Source organism: Lathyrus oleraceus, chromosome 7 (genome assembly GCF_024323335.1).
Source record: "Lathyrus oleraceus cultivar Zhongwan6 chromosome 7, CAAS_Psat_ZW6_1.0, whole genome shotgun sequence".
Classification (NCBI taxonomy): Eukaryota; Viridiplantae; Streptophyta; class Magnoliopsida; order Fabales; family Fabaceae; genus Lathyrus; species Lathyrus oleraceus.
Window position 1 is genome coordinate 46,387,438 of NC_066585.1, and position 10,239 is coordinate 46,397,676.

Genomic DNA, 10,239 nt, shown 5'->3' on the forward strand with positions numbered 1-10,239 from the left:
AACGCATAGGAGGCGGATGGCGTATGTGTATAGATTATAGGAAGCTAAATAAGGCAAATAGGAAAGACCATTTCCCCTTTCCATTCATAGATCAAATGCTGGAGTGTCTTGCCAGGCACTCTTACTTTTGTTATCTAGATGGATATTCTGGATTTTTTCAAATACCCATTCACCCCGAGGATCAAGAGAAAACAACCTTTACCTATCCTTACGGAATATTTGCTTACAGACGAATGTCGTTTGGATTCTGTAATGCGCCAACTACTTTCCAACGTTGTATGATGTCAATCTTCACAGATTATCTAAACAGAATCATGGAAGTATTTATGGATGACTTCTCGGTGTGTGGATTAGACTTTGAAGACTTCCTTATTAACCTTGAGAAAATCCTAGAGAGATGCGTAGAAGTTAACCTAGTGTTAAATTGGGAAAAGTGCCACTTTATGGCCAAAGAAGGCATAGTGTTAGGACATATAATATCTGAAAGAGGCATTGAGGTCGATAAAGCAAAAATAGAAGTTATAGAAAACCTTAACCCTCCTAAGACAGTTAGAGAAGTCTGTAGTTTCCTTGGACACGCCGGTTTCTACCGACGCTTCATAAAAGACTTCTCTAAAATAACAAAACCCTTGATCGGCCTTCTGATGAAAGACATCGAATTTATTTTCGATGAGAAATGCATCAAAGCCTTTAACCAGTTAAAACAAGCATTAATTTCAACACCCATTCTACAAACCCCACATTGGACTAAACCCTTTGAAATAATGTGTGATGCTAGCGATTTCGCTATAGGAGCTGTTTTAGGGCAAAGAAAAGATAAGAAGCTACACGTAATATATTACGCTAGTAGAACCCTAGATGTTGCTCAATTAAATTATACAACAATAGAGAAGGAATTCCTAGCTGTAGTTTTCGCAATCGATAAATTTAGGTCTTATCTTGTAGGATCTAAGATTATAATCTATACAGACCATGCAACTATCCGTTACCTTCTGAGCAAAAAGGATGCAAAACCTAGATTACTCAGGTGGATCCTTTTACTACAAGAATTCGACTTAGACATTAGAGACAAAAAAGGAACAGAAAACGTAGTTGCTGACCATCTTTCCAGATTAGAGCATGTAAAGCCAGATCATTTACCTATAAATGATGACTTCACCTATGACTGACTAGTAGCTAAGATAGATACCGCTCCCCTTGAACCTGATAAAGACAACCTTGGGACGGTTTCAGAAATTAGTAGAGTACCATGGTACGCTAATTTTGTGAACTATCTAGCCGCTGATATCATACCACCTGACCTCAATTATCAACAAAAGAAGAAGTTCTTTAAAGATATAAGACACTTCTTTTGGGATGAACCACTCCTTTTCAAAAGAGGAACTGATAACATATTTCGACGTTGTGTCCCGGAAGAAGAAGTCAGAAACATCATAGAGCATTGTCATTCTTCACCCTATGGTGGACATTCAAGCACATCCAAGACATACGCTATGATCCTTCAAGCTGGTCTTTATTGGCCGACATTATGGCGTGATGTCCATGCTTATATTGTCCGATGTGACCGGTGCCAGCGCGCTGGGAACATCTCAAGACGTGACGAAATGCCTTTGAAGAACATCCAAGAAGTAGAACTATTTGACGTTTGGGGTATAGTTTTCATGGGACCTTTTCCATATTCATTGGGAAACAAGTACATTTTGGTAGTCGTTGACTATGTGTCCAAGTGGATATAAGCTATAGCCGCACCCACCAACGACACAAGAGTAGTCATCAAGATGTTCAAGAAAAATATCTTTCCCAGATCTGGAGTTCCATGACTTGTCATAAGCGATGGTGGATCACATTTTATATCCAGGATATTTAATAAACTCCTAAGGAAATACGGAGTGATACACAGAGTAGCAACACCATATCACCCCCAGACTAATGGACAAGTGGAAGTATCCAATAGAGAGATTAAGCATATCTTGGAGAAAACCATATCAATATCTAGAAAAGATTGGTCTGAAAAGCTAACAGAAGCACTGTGGGCTTACAGAACTGCTTACAAGACCCCCATTGGAACTACACTGTACCAGTTGGTCTACGGGAAGTCATGCCACTTACCTTTTGAACTCAAGCACAAGGCATATTGGGCCATCAAGACCCTAAATTTGGATTACCTAGCATCTGGCAAGAAGCGAATCCTTGATATTCACAAATTGGAGGAACTTCGCCAGAACGCTTACGAGAATGCCGTTATATACAAGGAGAGAACCAAAGCTTGGCACGACAAGAGGATTGTGAAAAAGGAATTTAATATAGGAGATTCTGTTCTTCTCTTCAATTCGAGATTACGTCTTTTTCCAGGTAAGTTGCGTTCGAGATGGACATGCCCCTTTGAGGTGTCCAAAATCTTGAAATCTGGAGCAGTTGAGATCCGGAACAACTCCTATAATCCATTCGTGGTAAACGGAAAAAGATTGAAGCAATACCAAGGAGGTGACATACCCACAGAATGTCATGACCAAACTCTGACCGACCCTCCAGTTCCTACCTCTAACATATAAAGTCCGAATCGCCAAGCTAACGACGTTAAACAAGTGTTGCATGGGAGGCAACCCATGACTTCTTTTCCTTTACTTTTACTATTTTTTATTTATATTTTTATTTGTTTTATATATGTGTATATCTATGTGGAGACTAATAGTTATAATATTTGTGATTTCAGGTGTCCTCTGTTTCTAATCTAACTTTTCAGGAATGGAGAATATCGACACCATGCCAGTAATATTTCGTGACCCAGTTCAAGAGCAGCGTTACACCATGCTTTCACAGCGCCCAATGCTGCCTACTAGATATCCCGACTCAAGCTGCATGGAGGCATTGGGCATTGAGCCAAGTGTCAGGCACTTATGCAATCAGTTACAGTAGGATGAATATACAGATGCTATGCATGTGACTTACAGGAACCTGACCTTGGAGTTCCTGAGCTCGCTTGTCTACGAGCCTAATATTGGTCACGCCAGTGATGGAGGATACATTAACTTCAGATTGTTTGGGGAAGAATACACCTTCAACCACAAGTGTTTCGGCGACTTTCTTGGTTTCCAGACTGCCTATGATGCTTCGTCCGAGCTCCCCATGAGCTACTTTCTGAGCCGATACGTCGAGAAGTTTTGGAGCGATATCACGTGTGGAGGAAGTCCTGACCCTTCAACCCAGATCTCCAACAAGATTCACAACCCTTCTTTCTGATACTTTCATATGATCATTGCCCACACCTTCCTGGGGAAGAGTGACCCTGATGCACATGTGAGTGCTGAAGAGATCTTCTTCATGTACTGTATCACTCAGTCACGCCTGGTGGACTGTGGAGCTTTCTTGATCGAGAGCCTATACCTTAATGCTCGCTCTGCTACGAGCCTCATACATGTCGGAATCATGGTGACTCACATAGCCTCATCCCTGGGACTCGATAGGAGACTATCTCACCTGACGGCTTATTGCAGCTACACTTTGATGGATGTTGATTTCTGTCTGGACCATGGTCTGATGAGGAGATCCTCTTTCCATCCGGATCAATACAAACTATCAATTGAGGGTGAGACCATTCACTACTTCACTTTACCTGACCCTCAGGTGACTTGTGTTATTGATCAGGCCAACTGGGTCTACGCCATAGAAGGGCATGGAGAGACAGTAGATGCGCCGAAGATTGCACCGATCAGAATTAAAGTCCGTACCAACAATCCTAATATCCAGACTCCGAGCATGCAATCCGAATTGGTTAAGCTTCACATGGAGATAGCCGAGCTTCGCCAGGAGCTTGCTGACGTTGCCCTGCAGGTCGAGGTAGCAGTTGCCTCACACGACACCGAGACTGATATGTTGCATGATGAGATCGCCGATCTCCGACGCCAGATCACGGAGCTTCGAGGCTACGAAGTCGAGGATACTCCACTATATCCCGAGCATTTATGCCATCATGGACCGAGAAATACCGTTTGAATTTCCCTATTTTTCCGTACTTATTATTCATGCCTATTTTTATCGTTACCTATGACATTATGCTTGCTTTATTTTTCCCAAGATCTCTGGACTCGTGAATTATTATTGACTCTTCACACACACACACACGCATATATATATATATATATATATATATATATATATATATATATATATATATATATATATATATATATATATATATATATATATATATATATATATATATATATATATATATATATATATATATATATATATATATATATATATATATATATATGCATTATATTAATTATTATGTTTTTTTTATGTCCATTATTTTATTTTGTTTTATTTTGTTTTACTTTACTATTTTATTTTATCTTATTTTGTTTTGTTTTATTTTGTTTTACTCTATTTTGTTTTATTTTATTTTATCAAGCTTAAAATCAAAAACAAAAAATAGCATTCTTGGATACCTATATACACCCCCCATTACAAAAATGAAGACGAGAGGATGGAGGCCCAAGAAGCAAACAACACAGCCGGCCCAAACCATATCCGAAGACATGGCGGGCGCCATAAGCTCCATGGCGGGCGCCATGACGTAACGGTCAGATCTACCTTTTCCACTATTTATACCTTCTTCAACCCCTCCAAACCTATTCTCTTCTTCTCCAAAATTCATAAGAATTTCCAAGCTTCTCATTTTTCACTACAAGCCATTACAATTCTTCATCTTCACTTCTCCAACTCTCCACCAAAAATCCATTAAATCCCATTTTCTCTTTTCTTTTCTTTTCTTTAAATACTCATTTTTCTCTACAACCACCATTAATGGCCGGAATGGAGTTTAACAACATCACTCTTCATGGAGGAAAGCCCGGTGAGCGACAAAACAAGATTTTGCAAAGATTGCAAACTCGGGAGATCCTCGCTACCAGGTATGTCGACGAAGACTGTTTGTACACTCTAGGCACATATCATAGTGTATTCCACATGCTAGACAATTTAGGATTACACGATATTTTTGCTAGTAAAGCGCCCACCTACGATAAGCTCACTAGGGAATTTTTAAGTTCCCTGATTTACACTGTCCATCATGGCACTGCTAGCACGGTAGGTACCATTTATTTTAGGATGTTTAATATAAAATACGAGTACACTACCGATGCTTTAGCGGGTTTGGTTGGAATGCCTTATGGTAATGGTGTTATATGTGAGATGCCCTTAGATGCTGAATGGGCACTCGAGGCATTTACTTTTTGGAACCGATTATCTAATGTGAATGTCACTTCCTTTGAAGGAATTTTGGCTTCTAATATCCATAACCCGGCCATAAGTATTTTTAGATACCTTTTGGCATGTACTATATTTAGCTGGGAAAATTCTAACAAAGTAAATGCCCGAGAATTGCTATTTTTACAGGGTTGCCTCACTAGTCGCAAGATCAATCCTATTCCTTTCATGTTGGCCCATATGTCTGCCATCCTCAAGAAAGGAGGAACCATCTCTTTCGGTGGTTTGATTACCTCTATTGCTAGAGCGTTGAGTCTACACGCTGAGTTAGCCACCTTGGAACCACTCCCTCACCACACCATTGACTTGAAGTTTTTGAAAGATATGAAATTATGCAAGGTGCGGCGGGAAGGTGGTTTCTACCTCATGATACATGGTGCAGCTGTACCCAGTGTTGTCCTACCTTTCTCTTAGCGTACGGATGTGCGACATGCGAGGAACTGGACATACGATCTTGATGCTCCACCCTTTACCGGTCCTTTGCCACCTAACGTTCCTATGGACGAAGGGCAGGGGACCGATGATGAGTATGACCGGCGCGGCCATTCACCAGCTCATGATATTCCTGCTGCATCACCTGCACACATCTCACCTTCTTCCTCTAACCCTTTTGCAGGTACCACTCCCGGTTTCTACATCACCGAGGAGATGTGGCGCGAGCACCTGGCTCGTGAGGAAAGGCGTGACACCTTCTTGAACACCATAAACCAACAACTGTCAGACAATATGAGTTTTATGGTAGCTTCCCAGCAGCGTAGTGAGCGAGCACATCAGACTTTCACTGAGTCTTTGCTTATAACCACTAATGAGCAGCAACGCATGCGACAGTCTAATGAGCGTCACTTCGCTCTCATCTAGGCCACCCAAGGATCTCTCCTAGGTCGCTCTCGGCAGCTACAGGAAGGACTTAGTACTCGATCCAGACGTCGTCGACCCAGAAATCCTGACCAGGGCGGTGACGATGACGGTACCAGTGCTTACCCCTAGCTCTTTCTCTCTCTTTCTCTCTCTCTCTCTCTCTCTCTCTCTCTCTCTCTCTCTCTCTTCCAGGTTACTCCTACCCTATCTCATATTGAAACATTGAGGACAGTGTTCGATTTAAGTGTGGGAGGAGATTTCATCGCTTTTCATTTTTCCTTTATTTTTATTGCTTTTTATCGCTTTCTTTTACTTTTAGTATGTTTTGTTTATTTTAGTTGCTTATTTTTCCTTTCAATAAAATAACATGTGTCTGACGAGCCATTTGTGTAAGTGTATCCTTATTTCCCCCATTTCTTTAACCTTACCAAAAAAATTTAGCCAATAAACCAGTACATCTTGAACATTCAGGCTACAAGACAGGTTTATAATAGGATGTAAAAGACTTGGGAAAACTTTTTCAAAAATCGGTATTGTCTTAACACCTTAGGCTTCATGATTATAAGAGTCGATCTCGATACCCCATATGCTGTAGCCCCAGTTTTTGTTCCAAATAGGTCCTTAAGTAGTTTATCCTAGCAGTCAGCTCCGGCTTAAGCATGCTCTACGTAGGGGACCGGTGAAAATAAGTGAATGATCACAAAAATCCCTGCTTTGTTCCCAAACCGCATGAAAATCCGGGCTAGGTGACTCTCACACGGTCATTTAACCCAGCAAAATAAAAACATATGTGGAACATGCAGGAGAAAAATAAAATAAAAAAAAATAATAAGCCTATTTGTTTGTTGGTTCAGAGGTATCTGGTGCTGAACTTGGTAGGGTGGATTACGATCCAATCCCCTACAACAGCAAATTGGGTTGAATAAAGGGGTTACACCAACTCATGTATCGGAGCCCCGTGCTTAGAAAAATAAAATAATAAGCCTATTTGTTGGTTGGTTCAGAGGTATCTGGTGCTAAACTTGGTAGGGTGGATTACGATCCAATCTCCCACGACTGCAAATTAGGTTGAATAAAAGGGTTACACCAACTTATGTACCAGAGCCCCATGCTTAAGATCATAATCACTAACCGGTCACTTTACTATGAGTATGTACATATAACTGGCTTAATGTGATTACACTTGAATGAAAAGGACTTTAGGAAAACAAAAAGAAGGCTTAGGTATGGTGGGGTAATGTGGATTGATTTGTATAGGAACGAAGCCTACGACCGCAATTGCGTGAAGTGTCACTACAATACCCTTAGTTCGATTCGTTAGTACCTATCGACACATTCCTTTAATGAACTCGTAAGTCTTTTTGCCTCGAATTAACTCTAATTGATACTGATTTTCTTGCATAAACTATAAAGAGTTTTGCTTGAGGACAAGCAAAGGTTTAAGTGTGGGAGAATTTGATCACACAGAATTACACCGTGTTTTTGACTCGGATTTCACATGTTTATTAGGACTTTATTATCATTTTATTTGTATTATGCTCTCTTTTCTCTTGTTTTCAGATATTTAGCACTTTCAGACTCATTTTGAAGAAACGAAGCAAAAAGAGCTAAAATTAGGGTTTTTCGGCGAAATTACACACATGACGGCCGCTATAGGGGAAGCCATGAGTCATCAGCCCTCAACTAGGAGGTAACCGCCACTTTCCCATGATCCACCCCATTTACACACATGGCGGGCGCCACCTTTGTTAATCACGTTCCCACTAAGTCCCACTAAGGAGAAGTTGGAGGGCACCATGGTCTTTACAAACTGCTGAGAATCTCTATAAATAGCTCATTTCATTTTATTTTCTATCATCCAACTTAGTTTTACAACACTAAGCATATATTTATCATTTGTAATAGCGATAATCCGTCACATCGGGGGGTTATCGAACCTTTGTGAGATTGAGTTGGGTCACTTCGAGTTGTTGTCGTCTTTAGCTTCAGGAGTCGGAGGTTTATTTTTGTACCAGAATCGAAGCCTCCGTTTGGAGCAGGTTCTTATTTATCGCTTTATTTATTTATTTCCCGCATCACTTGATTTATTTATTTCCCGCATCGCTTTTATTTTATTTATTTCCCGCATCGCTTTTATTTTATTTATTTCCCGCATCGATTTTACTTTATTTACTTTCCGCACTCGCTTTACTTTATTTACTTTCCGCACTCGCTTTATTTTATTTACTTTCCGCACTCGCTTTACTTTATTTATTTTACGCACTTTACTCGCTCTTTACGCCTCACATTCTAAAATAAACTTTTCATCATGATTAACACTGTTGTGTTTGTTTGTGTTACCATGTCTGGCTAAATCTTTTAAAGGTTAGAATGTAAGGATCGCGGTTAAAGTAATGTTTCACATATTGAAATTTGTATAAATACTTTAAAGGCTGTTTTGATTTTTAACTTGAGTTTTCTAAAACAAACTTGGTTAGTTTTAATTATTTAAGAAGTGCGAAAGCACCCTGGCTTAGTAACTAGGAATCTTTATCACTTTAAGGAAAAACTATTTTCGAAACTGTTTTCGGACGCGTTGATAGGTTTAAAATCAGTAAACTCTTTGGGTAAACTTTCCAAATCTAAACCACTTTTCAACTAAGTTTACGAGTCTCATTTCTTAAAAATAGGTTTACTACTTTAGCATTCTGCGCACCTTTTATAAGTGACAATAAAAGGCCTTAATTTAAGGGTAAACTCGGTTCTGAATACGCGAAAGCGACAGTTCCTGTTAAATGGATTCTTTTCAAGAGTAGAAGATATTTCCTCATAAGTAGTTCTATTTAGACAATCGAAACATCACTTAACTGACGTGAATTACATTCAACATGTCTTTACCTGCATTTATTATTTACCATTATTTTGCAAATCCAATATCTCTTTTACACCGCCTTAGATAAACACCGTAACGATAGTAATCGATAGATTGACGATTGGTCTCTGTGGGATCGATATTCTTTTATATTACTTTGACGTTATTCGTGCACTTACGAATCACAACGATCAAACTTTAACAGAGGCATAACCTTTAACAGATTTCCATTGTAATTTCACTAACACTTTGAACTACCCTAACGGCTACCCGAGCTGCCCGATTCGGTTAGCCACTCCCCAACTCTATAAATTAAGAGCACCACAATTCATTTTCGGTTCCCACTCCTTTCTTCTGAAACTGCTCACACTCTCCATCCCCATACCTCACTACACGCTCAATCATTGTAACTGTTAGAGCTTTAACATCAGAATCTCTAATCAGTAGCAGGAAAATCAAGAAGAAGAAGAAGAAGTTGGAAGAAGATCAAGGAAGGAAAAGGTTCGTAGAAGAAGTTTCAGAGCACATACTTGATTACCTCTCGTCATCTCCGTCGCAACTCGACCACCGCTACAGAGTCACCTGTTCCAACTAAACACGACAGTTCGACGCCAAAGATTCCATTCTTCATTCTTCATCTCGATCCTTCAACATAAACACGGATCAGAGGCCTTCATCAGTAGGAAGACGACGCTACGTCAATGCTCTCACCGCGAGTGTGTCTCATCCATTTTCATCTCAAGCGCGACATGTACTGAGCTTTGTCTTCACCGACTACGAGCAGCAGAGGATATCGGAGATTGAGGTGAGTTCATTTTTTATTCATAGATATCGCCGGATAATTTTCCGTTCGGCACCGTGAAGTTCTTCGCCGTTCTCATTTGAACCAAGGCGCACGTAGTCTATGGAGATGAACCGTAGGAAGATGGTGAACCCGGACCCGAACCGGGTAATTGGGCTCCTTGGCCTAATCGAGTACATTCCTCTTACAACCACCTGAATTTGGGCTTGCACCCCCACTGGATAAGCCCATTTCATGTTAATTAGTTTCGAGTGGTAATCTTAAGTAGTCATAGGATTAATTAGGTTGATTAGAACTAATTTGGAGATTAGGATTAATAAATATTTAGACATTAATTAGAAATATTAATTTGGGTTTACAATTAGGTTGATTAGAATTAATAGAAATATAGATTTAGGTTAGATTGTTAGATAATTAGGTTTAGATTTCTAATTAGAGAAATTAGGATTTACTT

At 39.8% G+C, this 10,239-nt stretch overlaps 1 long non-coding RNA gene across 3 annotated transcripts in view; it reads right to left on the reverse strand.

Annotated features, from left to right (window-relative positions):
• LOC127108250 (uncharacterized) overlaps positions 1 to 9,987 on the reverse strand; it is a 30,441-nt gene extending 20,454 nt beyond the window's left edge. For all 3 annotated transcript variants that reach the window (XR_007795987.1, XR_007795985.1, XR_007795986.1), the window contains exon 1: positions 9,514 to 9,987. This is a non-coding gene — a long non-coding RNA (uncharacterized LOC127108250). The remainder of the gene's footprint in view (positions 1 to 9,513) is intronic.
• Positions 9,988 to 10,239: the final 252 nt, after the last annotated feature.